We start from the raw sequence: 15,002 nt of genomic DNA, 5'->3' as shown, positions 1-15,002 counted from the left end.
CTGTGAGTTTGACTTGGGTGGAGGAACTTTGTGTCTGTTGGCTTGTGGTTTTAATCCTTGTAAAAGATTTCTTGTGATCGTCATTCACTCGCAGATATGTCCAAAGACTGATCGCATGCTTTGCCTCAGTGTGTTGTTTCAAATCCATTGGTGATCAAAATGTGTCACCCATCAGATTTTGTGACCCAAATGGGAAGTTAAAGTGTTCTAACACGTGGTTAACATTGTGAAACAGTTGCAGTTTGGTTAGGTTTAGGCATCAAAACTACTATTAGGTTTAATAATAACAATCGCAACAATCCCATCCTCTGGAGGACCTTGAAGTTTACATTGATTAGTGTTTTCTCAGAACGGTCATGAAGAAGCACAAGATAACCCACACTGAAGCCTCACCTGGAGCAGTCTCCTCACCCAGTGGAGATTTCGCAGACATTCTGGACTCAATAGACAAGAAATTTTCCACCTTTGATACCCTATTATCTCTGGTGTAAGTTCTGAACCAAAGGGTTTCAGGCTCTGCAGGAATTCCTGGAGTTTAGACAGAAACAGGTGGTTGATGGCCAGCTGTACTGGGGCTGAGACACCACTCTCTGGCTTTACTAGGAACCAAATCTAGCAACAGGTGAACTGCATCACTGTGATTAACATAATTTGACATAATTTTTCCCTTCCCTCCTCATTACTCTGTGATACAGTATATATGGCAGGTTAAAATACAATGCACATCTCGACAGTATAATTTGATTATCTGTCCAATAATGTTCTGTGTGTTTTTGTCTGTTTTGGTGTCTCTATTTTTGATGAGATGATAGTGACAAACATCCAAGCTTTTCTGTGGTGAAAGGTGTGGGGTTTAGAACTCTGCTGGCTGCTGCAGAGCCTAGGTACACTCTGAAGACAGAAGATTTATCGCACAGAGAAATTGGATCATGTGCATGCAAAAGTGGTGATCAAGATAAAGGAGCTTTTGGCTGCTGAAAATGCAGGAAACCATACTGCATTTACAACAGATTGTTGGTCAGGGTCCACTGAGTCGCTAATGAGCTTGCCTGCTCACTTCATAGATGAAGTATGGAACAGGGTGCAAGTTGTCCTAAATGTGAAAGCCATGAGTGGTTCTCACACTGGTGATTACATTGGACAGTTGTTTTTAGACATGCTTACCGAGTGGGATATAGACAGTGAACGTGTGCTGCTGGTGCTCAGGGACAGTGCAGACAATATTGTTAAGGTTATGAGGTTGATGGAGATGGAGGTTGATGGAGATGCTCACACCCTCCAGCTTGTTGTGAATGATGGCCTCCAGGCACAGAGAGCTGTAGGTGACATCCTGGCCAACCTGAAGAGGTATGCAACCCATTTTAGCCATTCAGTCCCTGCCAGCAAGGCTTGAACATATTCAGAAGGATGTCGGTCTACCTGAACACTGCATTATCCAGGCATGCCCAACCAGATGGAATTCCACATTGCATATGCTCCAAAGGATGCAGGAGCAAAAGAGAGCAGTGACAATTTATTCCGGGGACTTTGGACATTTTACATGTCCAAGTGTGGAGGAGTGGGACCTGGTTGAAATGCTGATCAACACACTGGAACCAACTGAGGAGATTACTCTAGAAATGAGTAAGACTGATGCATCTGCATCATCCCCACCATTGAGGTTTTGAAAAGATTTCTGGAGACTCAGGGTCCTGAAACTAGAGGAATTCAGAATTTGAGGAAGGCCATGCTCGACAGCTTAACCAGAAGGTTTTCCAAGATCAGAGAGTCCAAAGAAGCAGTGCTGGCCTGTGTGCTGGATCCTTGTTACAAACAGCGCACCCTCTCTGACAGCATAACCAGGAAGGCCTGGCTTGAAAAAGAAGCAGACAATCAACATCAAGCAAGCTCAGTGGCCACTCATAAGGATGGCGAGGGATATTCAAAGAAACCTAGGATGGAGAAATCCCCAGACCAGAAGCAGAGTGTGCTTGACCATCTCTATGAGGACATGTTGCAGAGCCAGGTCTGCATGAGGAGCTGGATCGGTATCTTCAAGAGCCTTCTTTATCGCAAAACAGGTTTCATTATTTTTCAGTGATATCAAATTAAGTTATGCTTTTGTATATTAAGTATCTATAATATTTGTATTTGTCATTATCATCATCATCATCATCATCATCATCATCATCAGGTGATTTATTTATTTTATATGTAGCTATACATTTAACTTATTTTAATTAAATTTTTTCAAGTCATTGACATGGTTTTGTGGAATATTGAAATTGTTTGGTATAGCTCTTTTACTTTAACTTTAGTATTATAATTTACAAAGACTGTTAAACCAGCTTCAACTGGAAGTAAGTAAAAGTGTTAAATGTTTAAAACCAGACTGTTTTTTGATCATTAAAAATATATACTTTTGATGTGCAATTGTTTAGTCAATGAGACTGGAATCTAAGGCTTTTTTTAAACATTATCCATTCTGGAAAATGTTTTATAGCCCACATACATAAAACAGCATTCAATAGTAAAATATCGGCCTGTATACAGGAAAAGGGTCTAATATCCAGTTCATTTTCAAAATCAAAATATTGGCTTATAAATCCCTCTTTTCATTTTAATATCGGCATTGGCCCCCAAAAATCCATATCGGTCGGGCTCTAGTTCTCATCACCCAACTCTCAGAGAATATACCTTCTTTTCACCAGTCCACCACTCATATTCTCACCTAGACTATTCATTGGTCAGCAGCTCAATTATGACATCTCAGACGCTCAGATTCACCCTATCACTATCATGCACTGGTTTCTTTCACTCTGAATAAAAAAGGAGTCACACCACCAACTAGAAATTGGAGACGTAATATATCATTACTTAAAGACCTTGATTTTAGTTACTTCAAAAATGAGTTGGCAGCATTTATGGAAACTAATGTCCTGCCATGAATCTCACCATGTGTTCTTTGGGAGGTAATCATCCAAGGTAAAATAATCTCCTACTCATCATACAAAAAAAAGAAATAGAGATCTCGGGAATTAGAGCTAGAACAAAAAATAAAAACATTAGAAGCTGCCCATGCTGCCTCAAACAATCTGAGAAAATGAAAACTTAAATTAATTGAAATTATTTATAAAAACACTCAATTCCAGTTGCAAAGACTATGCTTGGAGAACTTTGAACATGGCAATACCATAAAACTGCGATTTAATAGCCTGGGCTTTCATTGGCTAAAATCACTGAATTGACCCTGCCTATATTTGTGACAAGCGTCCACATGGGACAGGCCTTTCATTGATTCAGTGGCTGAACTCCCTGAAGCCCTCTTTCACATGCCGAATAATAAAGCCCCTGGGCCAGACGGTTTTCCTGCTGAATTATAAAAGGAATTCTGGGAAATACTTGCACCCACATTTTATAGGATGGTAATGCAAATTAGGGGCCAATATCAGCCTGCTCCTTAAACCAGACAAAGATCCCACAATCCCATCCAGTTATCACCCAATATCACTTATTGACGCAGATCATAAAATAATCTGCAAAACCCTAGCCAGAAGGCTAGAGAGGTCCCTCCTAGTATAATACACCTCGACCAAACAGGATTTTAGAAGGGTAGGCATTCTACCAACAATTCACTCAGGCTACTTAAAGTAATACACTATGCCACTATTCATGGCCTGGAAACTACAGTTGTCTCTTTAGATGCAGAGAAAGCATTTGATAGGGCAGGGTTCCTCTAGGTCCGGGGCAGGTCTGCGCTGGGGGGCTGGTCTCCCATGCACCTGCCTGGTTCATGGATGGGGTGGTCGCTGGCTCTGGGGTGCTGGCGGTGCTCAAAGGGCTATTGCTACAAGCCCTGGGCTGGAGGGACCTCTTGCCTAGGGTGGCCGGGGATGGGGCTAAATGCTGGGGGGGGGGGGGGGGGGGGGGGGGGGGCAGTCAGGAACCTGGCCCAGTGGGGAGAACCATTCCTGCCTAGCCTCCCTATGACCTCTTCCCTCTCAAGTTTGGCCAATAGGGCGCCACCATGTTGAGTTTTTGCAACCAGTGGCACCATACATGACCATATTTGGACGAAATCGTGGAGCTAACGACCATGTGTGGCCCCAGTTAGCTTGTTTAGCTAGGTGCATCACATTAATTGTCATTTTAACAGGGCTGACAATTTTGTCTAGCGAACAACAGTCATAAACTAAATGTACTCACCAGAGACAGTGAACAGCCAACTCCTAACATGCTTTTTCAACGGCACAGGTTAAATTTACACAGTGCTGTGGGTACGAGTCTAGCCTGATTAACATGTTGCCATGGTCAATCATAGATAATCCCGCCCTGAAGCATACACTGCTTTCTGGTCTATCTAGTCCTCTAAATGGGACCACAATTTAATAAATGAAAATCATGCTTTGTTGAAGAAGACGTGAAACTAGCGACTGAGACCATAAACTCATTAGGAAAGTGTGTACTGAGGTAATAAATCAGGTGAGAAGTAGGGTCATTTTACCATTATTTCAAATGGAACCGGACTTCTTTTTGCAACCAGAAAAGTTGCCCCTGCTGGCCGAGAGAATGCAGGTTTAAGGGACTTCCACTTTCATATCAGATCGCTGACCAGAAGCTTCCTGTTTGCTTCCCGCTTGCTCACTACATAAACCCGTACTCTGGGGGCAGGCATGCTGCAGGGCGTTTGGTTCTGTTCCTTCCTCCCCCACTGGCCCACTTACCCCTCGATTTCAATCACACATTAGACATTGAGGGCTTGGGGGTGGGAGGGGCATGTTGGGGGACTCCACTCCCTACCAGTTATGGGGTGCCCGTGTCACAACTACCCTGCAATTTTAACTGCACCTTAGTTATCACACACCTTATCTCCACCCACCACACCACACTTCACAAACCAAGACATGTATGACATACACACATACACCCACAGAAAGACAAATTTAGGTTGTCAACAGATAGTTGCATTATTCTTTTTACATGTCATAAAGTTATCCATTCAAATTAAGTGTTATTTCCCTCTCATGCTTTGCTGTGTTGCATATTTATTTTGCTTGACTTTTTCTCTTTTCATTCTCCCTCATTTTTTTTTATGTCTGCTGTTTATTGCTGTTCTTTGGCTGGTTGTCTCCTGTTGCCCTCCCCATCTCCCCCCTTTTTTACTCCAAGCCCCTCTCCCTCTTGTCTTGCAAGTGTCTTCGTTTTCTGCAATTGGTGTTGTTGTTTCATGTTATCCCCACCCCCATCCCCTTTCTCTTGCAGGTGCTGTCCTTTCTCTGTGGTATCTGTGTGATGTTTGTGCCCCCATCCCCATTTGTGCCTGTCTGTCTGGCCTGGTGACAAATTAACACATAATTAAATAAATTATAAAGAAGACAGGAGTATATTAAAACTCTCTTGTTAAAACAAAAAAAATCTGTCTGGCACAACATGGTATCCAGCTCCTCACAACAAAATAAAACAGAATCTGATGGGTCAGAGAACACCTGCCCCGCATGCCAGGTGCCGTAAAACAGTGAGTGAACATCATAAACTCTCACAGGAGTAAATGAGACACAAATTCATTAGTTGCAAATGGAACGTTCACCAAACACGGTTCTCCCGATCAGCCAAATGTATAATAGCTTTCTAATGTGTTTGCCACTGTTTACAGTTTGTTCCAGTGTTTCCTCCTCAGTCCCCATTGGTATATGTCCCTGTCTTGACGCTCTATTTTAACAATCATTGTCATGGGTGTGATTTGGGAGTATGTACATGCAATAAAGCAATAAGAGTGTCGTCTCCCATTCCCTTCAAAAGCCAGGTGCGCTTATACCTTGGCGCATTGCTTTTATAGTGGCGGATGAATGGTGCATTATAAAAAAATTATAAAAATTGCAGACTTACAGCAGAGAGGGGTCATCGTAAAGCCTAATGTTACTCTGTAGCTCTGTGGTTTATCAGTGAAGTGTCTGACTTACACTGCAGACTGGAGTCTGTTAACAGACAGGCAGAAGCTGTCTCCTCTCTGAAACGTCTGGATCCTCACTGTGCTGCATTATTAGGAAGGCTGCTGTCATTCATTTTAAAGGTTTCCACATGCGCAGTAAAGTCGCAGGAAATATCGTAGGCCATTTAAGCAGCTAAAAAACACAAAAAAATGTAGTTATAAACTTGACATGAAAAACAGATTTCAGCTTTTACCTTCTGACATAATGTAAACGCTGTGATGGAGGATTGATCAGGAGGACAGCTGCTTTACAGTTTAACTGCATTAACTGTGTGTGAATCCTATTGTGTAGAAGAACACAGAACATGAACTAACATTAGATCCTGACCAATCCTGTCAGCATCTCACGAGATTTAAATAATGAATAAAGTTTAGCTGCTGTGCCTTGTGCGTAAATGCGCACAGCGTCCCTCTTAAGAGCATCTTACCATTGACTTTCGACCTGTTTTTTATTGTTGTTGTTTTTTGGTCAATGGCTCAATCGCTTTATGCTACCTCAAGATAGCAATGTGGCAATAATTTCTCTGACCACACCTCATTTTGAGCTCAACACTCCCATGTGCACACAGATGGGTGCCAGTGCATTTGCTATTTAAACAACGTGGGCGCTTGGTTGGAAACTAGCAATGACACTTGCGCTGTGCTGCCCTTTGTGCCCGGTGCATAGGGCCCTTTCACTACTGAGACTGTCTACTCGATGCCGTTGGACTTTCCCTCCTTTTCCTATCATCTGACTGCCATAACTAACTACACACCTGTTCATCAGGTAGGCACATCTGCCTACCTACCTGTTACCTGTTGGTTTTCTGCCTGCTTGTCTACCTGCCTGCAAGCTAATCGCCTTATAAATCATTGAACTGTACTAGTTCAATGTGTCTGTCTGCATTTGGGTCCAACCCTCGTTGCCCTGCATAACCCACCGTGAGCTTTAAATTAAGTGCATACTGTACCGAAAACATATGAAATAAATTGAAAGTAAACAGTTTCCAGATACTTAAATGTAAAATTTTACCACATTATGTTGATATAAAACCTAATTTAATCATTACAAAATGTAATTGCTACTGCAAGTTGATTGCTGACATTACATACATGTCTATTACATGTCTATTCCAAGATGGCGCCGCAGACGGCCACCTCGGGATTACGCTCCGTAGGGCTTTTTGTGTTTTTGTTAATTAACACTGCCGTCCCTCTCTGGTAACTTTTACCAGAGAAGAGCTCTTAAACATTGGACTTTCAACTGCTCATACTATTCCACCACTCTTTATTGACCCTGGAACTTTCCCGGAGTTATTGGTTGGAGGAGCGGCAGCTCTGTTTGGGATCCTTCAGAAACGTCGCAGGGGAAAACGTGCAGGCGCGCTGGTTAAGCTGAGACAGTGGGGATTTCGCACTGCGCTCCCTTCAATCCACCTAGCGAATGTCCGCTCTCTGGCCAACAAAATGGACGAACTGCTTCTCCTCAACAGACCTAACTCAGCCTTCTGCAGATCTGCTGCCCTCTGTTTCACCGAATCCTGGCTCACCGAGCGTTTCCCTGACAGCGCACTTCACCTGCCGGGATTTAATCTCATCCGCGCGGATTGCGAAAGGGAGCTCATGGGAAAAACACAGGGAGGCGGACTCTGTTTCTATATAAACGAAGGTTGGTGCACAGATGTCACAGCGTTGAAGAAATCATGCAGGCCTCACTTAGACACATTATTTATAAACTGTAAACCGTTTTATTCACCACAGGAGTTTTCCTCGTTTGTTTTAGTTGCTGTTTACATTCCACCTCAGGCCTGTGTTAGTGAGGCGTTACTACACCTAGCCGACCAGTTAACTAACGTGGAGAAAAAGCACCCAGACTCCCTGCTCATTGTTCTTGGGGACTTTAACAAAGCAAACTTCAGTCATGAACTTCCAAAATACAGACAGCATATTAAGTGTCCCACAAGGGACACTAACACACTGGACCACTGCTACACAACATTAAAGGACGCCTATCGCCTATCGTCTTTTTCCCGTGCAGCCTTGGGACTCTCTGATCACTGTCTGGTTCATCTTATCCCGACACACAGGCAAAAACTGAAATCTGCTAAACCTGTTGTAAAGACTGTGAAAAGATGGACCAGCGAGTCAAAGCTGGAGTTACAGGCCTGCTTTGACTGCACTGACTGGAGTGTTTTTGAGGCTGCAGCCACTGATCTGGACGAACTAACCGACACTGTGACATCCTACATCAGTGAGGACATGTGAGTGCCGACTGAAACCTTCCGCACATACAACAACCAAAAAGTGCATCAGTGTGGAGAAGCCTACGGACACTCACAAACTACAAGAGACCATCCCCCAACACTGCTGGTACTCAACAACTGGCTGGCAGACGAGCTGAATGGTTTCTACTGTAGGTTTGAAAAGCCCAGAGTCACACCTCTCCCCCACTCCAATGCCATCTTCAAACAGTCACCTTCCCCCTCTGACCTCTCACCTGCACTCAAGATCTGTGAAGAGGACGTGAGCCACCTCTTCCAAAGGCAGAAGATCAGGAAGGCTCCTGGACCTGACGGTGTCTCACCATCGTGCCTGAAAATCTGTGAGGGCCAGCTGGCCCCCCATATTCACTCAGATCTTCAACGAATCACTGGAGCTCTTCAAACGCTCCACAGTCATCCCGGTCCCAAAAAAACCCTCCATCTCTGGACTAAGTGAATACAGACCCGTCGCCCTGACATCTGTAGTCATGAAGTCCTTTGAAAGACTGGTGTTGGCCCACCTGAAGGACATTACAGGCCCCCTGCAGGACCCCCTGCAGTTTGCCTACAGGCCTAACAGATCAGTGGATGATGCAGTCAACTTGGGTCTGCATCACATCCTGCAACACCTCGACTCTCCAGGGACATATGCTAGGATCCTGTTCGTGGACTTCAGCTCATCCCGGACATCCTCAGCACCAAACTCACCCAGCTCACTGTGCCAGCCTCCACCTGTCAGTGGATCACAGACTTACTGACTGACAGGAGTCAGCAGGTGAGGCTGGGAAACATCATATCCAGCACCCCGACTATCAGTACTGGCGCCCCCCAGGGGTGTGTGCTCTCCCCACTGCTCTTCTCCCTCTACACCAACGACTGCACCTCAGGAGACCCATCTGTCAAACTCCTGAAGTTCGCTGATGACACAACGGTCATCGGCCTCATCTGGGACAGTGATGAGTCGGTCTACAGATGGGAAATTGATCAGCTGGCTCTCTGGTGCGGTTAGAACAACCTGGAGCTTAACACGCTCAAAACTGTGGAGATGATAGTGGACTTCAGGAGGAGCCCCCCCACTCTGCCCCCCATCACCATACTCAACAGCCCTGTGTCTGCTGTGGAATCCTTCAGGTTTCTGGGATCCACTATATCCCAGGACCTGAAGTGGGAGCCCAACACTGACACCATCATCAAGAAGGCCCAGCAGAGGATGTACTTCCTGCACCAGCTCAGGAACTCAACCTGCCTAAGGAGCTGCTGATCCACTTTTACACAGCCATCATCCAGTCGGTCCTCTGCAACTCCATCACTGTCTGGTCACCAAAAAGGACAGGAGCAGACTACAACGGACAGTCAGGACTGCAGAAAAAATAATCGGTGCCAACCTGCCCTCCATTCAGGACTTATACAGAGTCAGAACACGGGCAGGAAACATCACTGCAGATCCAGCTCCCCCCGGACACAACCTGTTCCAGCTTCTCCCCTCTGGTAGGCACTACAGAGCACTGTACGCCAAAACCAACAGACACAGGAACAGTTTCTTCCCACAACCCATCACTCTGACGAACAGCTGATTTCTGACTCACAGTATCAGGAACAATTCCTGTGCAATAACCCAGTAACTCTGTCTCTAATCAGCACCTGTTTACTGGTTTCCACTTATTATTTATTTATTCACCATTCTGTCTTTCAGTGCTGTTCATACTATGTCATATTGTATATACTGTATACCAATACACCTAACTCAGGTCATAAGGTCATAGGTCTTGTTTATTTTTCCAGCATCCTTTGCACTATGCTCCATCACACTGTGTACATGTGTACATGTATGCATGTATGTGTATGTGTACCTGTATATCATATCCACCTTCAACATGTACATAATGAGAATAATAGTTCACTCTTGCATCCTTTGCACTCCGCTCACTGCACTATTTGTCAATATGTCTATATTGTTTTGTTCATAGTGTGTATATTAGTGTTGTCTATACTGTAGTTTGTGTCTGATTTTATTTTATTATTATTTTATTATTGTGTTATGGTATTTTTGTACGAGTAAGCACATCATGAGCAATGTACAATCCTGAGTCAGATTCCTCCTATATGTACACATACCTGGCAATAAAGTTGATTCTGATTCTGATAAATTAAATAATGTGACATTGCATTATAGTCGAATTTCCTGATGGTATGCATCTTAACGACTCCATTAATTATCACAAACACTATCACAAATCTCCAAATGCCCTTTTGACACTGATGGATATATAAGACTTGTTCTGAGAACTGAGAGCTGAAAGATTAGACCTCTACTTGTAGCACCCAGAGTACTGAAATGAAATCCCTATCTGCGACTTATATGTCATGGTTTGGATGTCTAATGTTAGTAATGACAAGAATGTGTGGCAGGATTTCTGTGAAAATGCTCTGTTACTGTGTAAGGTAAACAGCAGAGCTTAGCGATCATAAAATCCAGGGGTTTTGAAACCTTTTTCTCCTGTGCAAAGATTGCCCAGTGGGGTTGCCATTAATTCTCTTAATAAATGCCTATTAACTTTCATAAAAAGGTGCTTATCTTAAAATGTAATTTAAACAGAACAGAAGTCAGAATCATTTAGCCAATTCATCAGAGAGGAAATGACACAGTCATGACGCAACAATATGTGACCAGACTGACAAGGGCATTGAGAAAACCTACGATCTTTCTTGGTAAATCATAAGACTCAGTTCTTAATCCAATCTTATCATGTGCTGTACCTTTATTTTAACATGCCTTTTCTATGTTTGCCTATGGTGTGACGGGGACACACTTACATTAGGATATTAAATTGCATTCATCATTCAAGTAGCAGAAATGTTCGCTCTGATATATAGTGAGCGGGTTTTCAGTTAAACATGGTGGGGATTGTTCCACTAGCAAACAATTCAATCACTCAGTGGCATTTTCCTGTAGGTGGGGTGCATGGAGATAGAGGGGGTTGAATAATTAACCAAGCCTCGGGGGAGGGCTTTGCATACCGTTTAACATCACGGTGGGGGCTGGCCGGACAAGAGAAATGAAAGTCTCATTCCACATTCATGGAAATGGCCGGCTTTCTTCGCAGTCTTATGGTCCCAGTCTAAAAATATCCAGAGGTCATCTGCCAGGCTTATTAAGATCAATATTTCCCTGCTGTCTCCCCCTACCCAGGTGGGATGCTGCTGTGCTCAGAAAAGCTCCGCAAGACCAAGGGGCTCCAGTAAATATACAAGTGAAGTGCATAAGGGTCAGATCTGAACACCAAGCCATGTGACATAACAGAGGTTAAAGGGTTGGCCGTATTGCAGCTGGGGTTAGATCAATAAATTGGTTTGTTAATGTGTGACAGGCCAGTGTTGAATAGTAATTTGCTGAGTATCGGACACTCAATGCAGTCTGCACTGAAATGACACAAGTGAGGATTTGATTTTACTTGACAGTGTCAGGGGAGTCACTCTTTCTAGTCTTGCCTTCAGCTGCTGCTAACCTACCTCATGTATTTAATTAGAAAGAGCTTGTCCAGCATACAGACGTCAAGCTTAGGATACGAAATTATGTGAAAAACACCTTTAGCCGTAGAAAGGGCCAGTTCCTTCATAGAACACAACACCGTAGCAGATGTGAATTAAACCTAATTCCTACAGGCAAGTGCAGTTTAAGAAAGGTGTGTGGGTGTGCTGCGGTCCTGCAGGACTTCATTTATGTGCAGGTGGCAGTGTCAGTAATTGGCATGTTTGCAATAGAAACCATACAGAGATAATCGTCCCGGCTAATGTTTCTCAATGTGCATCGCTCTGTGCTTACATGCATTTGCGATGCACTAAGCGTCAGAACAGAGTAATTGTCGGAGTTCAGGGTCACTCAGGAAGCAGCAGGGTGGCCTAAGGAGATAGCGGGAAGTCTAATGCATTCAGTGGTTTACACATAATGCCCAGATGGCTTGGCTATAAAATTCTACTGATTGCCCAGTCCCAATGAAGAAAATGTTGCTGATGTGGTGAAGATACAATAATGTCCTCAGTTCGTTTTCAGGTATTTAAAAGAAGTAGCACCTGATGAGGGAATCAGTGTCATCTATTACTGTCATCATTTACTGTAAGGTGGCTCAGAGGTTTGCTCTGTGGCCTCACAGCGGTGAGATTCAGTCCTCTCTCGTGCAGTTTGCTTGTTCTTATCCACTCCTGGGTTTCCCACATTCTATAGATTGTGCATTTATGAAAACAGTGTTCTTCACCACTTGCAACCATTTCAGTCAAACTTTCTTCCTTCAACAAACCTACAGGGGGAATTGACTGTTCTATCATGTATAATGCCATCTAATGGCACCCTATTGACTCTAATCAGTGATCCAACTGATTAAGTAATGGTCCAGTATAATAAACTCCCTTCATCTTGCATGCACTGTATATAGCTTTAGGCAAGAAAATGACATCTAAAAGTGAGACCATCACCTACTGCTGGTGATCACTTAGTCAGTGTCAAATAGCGCAGCATAAGCTATTTGGCTTGGTTTCTGTAGCTAGCTCAGTTCCCTAATGCAGTCGCAACTTTGGTTATCTATTCTACCAGCTGACTAGTTGATGAACAATTAGAATTGCGTAGGCTAAGCCCATGCTGCTGTAAGTGACCTCGGTCCATATGTATCATGATAAAATTATTAAGATCATTAGGCTAAGGGTTCCCTTGATAAAGATGCAACTGTATAATATGGCCTATTATCCATTATGCATACTGTGCTAAAATGAATGAACATTTATGTATTAAAGGTTCAGTATTTCTGAGGATCTATTGACAGAAATGCAATATAAGATAACTGGAACATTCCCGAATTGGAGGACATTTTCTGTCCCACCCATCCATGTGCAAAATGCTAAAACATGCACTTGTTGTGTAAATTATACTGTCCTGAGACAAAATGTAAATATATTTGTAAAAGTTTAAAATATCAAATAGCTTTCGATCACCCTCTAAAATGGCATTTTTCTCTTGTCCACCTTCTTGATGACAAACTTGCATGTAAAATGTAGAAGTTAAAATAATTGATGATGTATGATTTGTTGATATTTGTCTTGTGTAATTGTTAAAAATAATAATTTTTAAATAATAGTAATATGCACTGAAGTTGTGTCCCACAACATGCGTGCAACCCTGTTACCGAAACCTATTTAGCCCGACAGAGGAAGAGAAAAAACAGAGAGTAACATGACACAGCAGAAATGACATAACTAAGCTGTTTGGTAGCACCATGGCTAGACCAAAGCTAAGTCCTCTCTTCTATCTTTCATATTTTTCCCATCTTTTCGGTCTTGATTGAGTGTGTCACTCTAACCCGTGCAACGCTGTTACATTTATTTCAAGGTTTTCACTCTTTATTTATATAACTAAGTCTGTTCTTGATCTTAAGCTTAACATAACATTCCCCAGCAAGTATCTATTCCTGAGAAAAAGCTAGCATTAGCATTGATTTGCAACCCTGTTACTTGCAACCCTGTTACCGTAATTAGAGTAACAGAGTTGCACTACAGTAACAGGGTTGCATCGCCTTCAGTTCACTCAGAAGGTACAGTCTATTATCTATAGTAAAATTAAATGTGCATGTATAATTTAGTATTATTTACATGTTTTAAATGTAACTGTATTTTCGAGAATATATTGTAAATTGCCTTTTTTTACTTTTATTGCCACCAGGTAGCCTTAACATGTTAACGTTGCAAATCCCAGGATGAGATTATTTACTCAAAATTAATTAAACTGTGTTTAAATCATGTTCAATAGGTTAAAGGACATTTTGTTATTTTGTATTGATTTCTTCAGAGTTCAGGCATGCCACTGAGCGCTGCTGAAAAGCAGAGGCGCTGTCGTGTCAGGTGTGATGCTGATGTCCAGAGAAGACAGCAGTACTTAGAAAAAGAGAAAGAGAAGTGGAGGAAAGATGTAGAAAAAGCAGTGTGAGAGCACAGCGTTCCCAGCGAAAAAAGTGGAAAGAGGCTCATAAGAGGATTAATAACAGGAAGAAGGTAGTTGAAGAATTAAACGGCCCTCCAGTCAGCCCTGATCCTCCAGTCAGCCCAGAGTCTCCAGTCATCTCCCAACCTGGGACTTCAAGGTCAGGACAGAAGTTTAGGTTATTGAGGAATGCAAGTAAGTGTAAGCACAGATCATATGGATATATTTAAGCAAAGAAATGTAAAGGAACTATACCTGTACATTGAACAGTGAAATAGGTATCAATTTCTCTCGTATAATATGTAACCCTTTGTGTGACATGAACATCCAGAATTTGGAGGCAGAAAACTTCAGCATCCCTGTTAAATAATTTATGTTCCAAATCCATAGGCTACTTTTAATTACAAAGGAACCTTGTGAAATTTCAGATACGCACATAAGGCTAAAGATGCCAAGTGATACTAAAAGGACTTTGATTGACATTGACAGAGACATTGAAGCCAATAAGCATGTCATAATTGAAGACCTAACTTTGCCATTTAATTTCATGTGAACACCACGTAAGATAGATGTTACAGTGTTACAATAAATGTATATGTTTGTTTTAGACAATGTAACCTCGGGAGAAGAAAAGGGAGGGCTGCCAAAGCAAAATTAAACAGGAAGTTGGAGAAACTACACAATCAGTTAAGGAAAGTAGCAGTAGTCTACGTTTTACATATTTTATTTCTAGTTTAATGTGACTTCCCCCCTCCCGTTTCTGTATTTATGAGAGAAATAAGGAGTAAGCTGTAGCCTTACCAATTCAAAATAATAGCTGCATAATGAC

At 42.6% G+C, this 15,002-nt stretch overlaps 1 pseudogene; it reads left to right on the top strand.

Moving 5' to 3' along the window:
• Positions 1 to 356: 356 nt before the first annotated feature.
• On the top strand, positions 357 to 2,027 carry LOC119896382 (annotated as a pseudogene).
• Positions 2,028 to 15,002: the final 12,975 nt, after the last annotated feature.

Source organism: Micropterus salmoides, unplaced genomic scaffold, assembly GCF_014851395.1.
Source record: "Micropterus salmoides isolate LMB-PRFRI ecotype aquatic unplaced genomic scaffold, ASM1485139v1 Ms_hic_scaffold_980, whole genome shotgun sequence".
Classification (NCBI taxonomy): Eukaryota; Metazoa; Chordata; class Actinopteri; order Centrarchiformes; family Centrarchidae; genus Micropterus; species Micropterus salmoides.
The sequence above is the reverse complement of the archived record's forward strand: the minus strand, read 5'-3'. Positions and strand labels throughout refer to the sequence as shown.